Consider the following 2,296-nt stretch of genomic DNA (forward strand, 5'->3'; position numbering starts at 1 on the left):
TATATATATATATATGTGTGTGTGTGTGTGTGTGTGTGTATATATATATACACCTTCTCCTCGACTTACAAATTATGCGACTTACGACCACCCGCACTTACGGCCAAAATAAATAAATAAATTTTCGGACGTTTGGAAGCTGCACGTACGCTAACTATAGCAGTATCTGGCAATGCAGGCCTCCCTCAGACCCAGACATCCACTGCTTGTCACTGTCTTTCACTCAGTCGCTTTCAAGCATCTGTTGCGTTTGAATGAAAATAGTGTTGAAAAATATAAATCGACATACGACCAGATCGACTTACGACCAGTCAGTCGAAACAGAACTCGGTCCTAAGTCGCGGATAAGGTGTATATGATTATTTCGTTGATAGACTTAAATATAATCAATGGTTCGTAGTGGATAATCTTATAATACGTTAACTCTTTTGATTAAAAATATGAAATAACAGCAATTGCTCTCGCGCGCTTGTTAAATATATTATAGTAGCATATATTTCTAAAATTATTTTACAGTTCTGACGAAGCTGATAATTTCCCAAACCGGTGTGGTCCATAACGTGAGTATTAATTGCATTTGCTTCATTTTATTTTTAGCAATAAGCCAAAAAAAAAGACGTGCCTGTACTTTTTGAAGCCTGACGGGATTAAATCATGAATTATAAACTCTTCTGCTTAGAGATAGAAAAGTATATGCAATTGATTAGAATTCTCAAGTAGCATATGTTGACTGTCGTTATTTTAAAATGTATTTTGTATCACTATTTGTAAATAATTGGCTCCTTGGTTACATTTCTCCAAAGAGGTATTACATTTACTGTGGCAAGATGACAAAGATGCGTCTGTGGCCGAACAAATATAGTATATATCCGAACGAATTTGGTTTGTCGTTTCTAACAAAAGTTGGTTATATGCACACATAAATATATACATATAAAACGACCACAGTCACGACGACGACGATGACAATCACCACCACCACCACCATCACCACAAACATCATCATAATCATCGTCATCATCATCATCATCATCATCATCATCATCATCATCATCATCAGCGTTATCTTTTTCCTTTAACACGCTTACAATAATAATATTATTAGTAATGATAATAATGATAATGGACTCTCCCATCGTTTACGACGTATGAGCGTTCAGCTTTTTGCCGAATGACCTGTACAGATGATTTCTATATAGTGATCAAATGTTCGTGCCGCACATTAGCCCACTCTTTCCATCAAATCGACCTTGCTTGACCAAGTACACGACGTTCCACGGGTCAAGTGTCAAGGTGATCACAGAGCAACGTGAAATGAAGTGTTTTTACTCAAGAACACAACACACTACTCGGCTTAGGAATTGAGATCACGATCTAGCGATTGTGAGTGCAACACCTAACCACTAGTTCACACACCCTCACAATAACAACAAAAACAACAACAACAACAACAACAATAATAATAATGGAATGAGCGGCTGGACGTGTTCTTCGCTGCTCTGACCTGTCAACAGCTGATAACACAGAACATTAATACAACCCAGCAGAACAACTGAAAAATAACTCTAAAAGACTGGAATATCTACAGTTTCCTGTGAGTATTTTGAATTTCCCTCAAAATAAGTTAAGAATCTTAGATATCTACAGTTTTCGAACACATAAACGATCAGCTTTAAAACCTTTAATATCTACAAATTCTGTGAATACCTATCCTTTCCTTTCTCCCTGAGAATACGAAAATGTAAACATCCTCTTTATTCTAAGAACACTACAGTTTTCTCTGTTTGGACAGACAAAAGATCATCTCCAGTAAATTTTAAAACTCCGGAAAGAGCTCGAAAAATAAGAGGTGTTACCTTAGTTCACTGGTAGTGAACAACTAACACCGTATTACATCTCTAGCGTTAGAAGCTGTGCAAAAGCAATGATAATAATCATAATAATAATAATAATCATAATAATAATAATAAATAAATAAGTATATGAGTAGAAACCTTACCCGTGAGTGTGTTAAATAAGACACTAAAATAATAATAATAATAATAATAATAATAATAATAATAATAATAATAATAATAATAATAATAATAAATCTGAAAAACTCTGAGGACTGGATGCTAAAACTTGTCTTAAAATATGAAAGCAAGAAAGCATCTTACTCAGTAACAAAACAGGCAAAGGAATATCTAAGTGAATTCCAATTGCAACAAATTCAAGAATTAGACGAACTAGAAACACCTGCAGAAAAAGCTAAGCGCTTGAAAACCCGTGATAAAATTGCTGCCTTAGCTATTAT

General features: G+C 34.7%; 1 protein-coding gene across 2 annotated transcripts in view; it reads left to right on the plus strand.

Annotated features, from left to right (window-relative positions):
* Window positions 1-2,296, plus strand: part of LOC106879613 (uncharacterized) — a 354,338-nt gene that overhangs the window by 134,882 nt on the left and 217,160 nt on the right. For both annotated transcript variants that reach the window (XM_014929269.2, XM_052968137.1), the window contains exon 2: window positions 517-560. The gene's annotated coding sequence lies outside the window, so the exon portion shown is untranslated. The remainder of the gene's footprint in view (window positions 1-516; window positions 561-2,296) is intronic.

The sequence above is a fragment of the Octopus bimaculoides genome, chromosome 1 (assembly GCF_001194135.2).
Source record: "Octopus bimaculoides isolate UCB-OBI-ISO-001 chromosome 1, ASM119413v2, whole genome shotgun sequence".
NCBI classification, from domain to species: domain Eukaryota; kingdom Metazoa; phylum Mollusca; class Cephalopoda; order Octopoda; family Octopodidae; genus Octopus; species Octopus bimaculoides.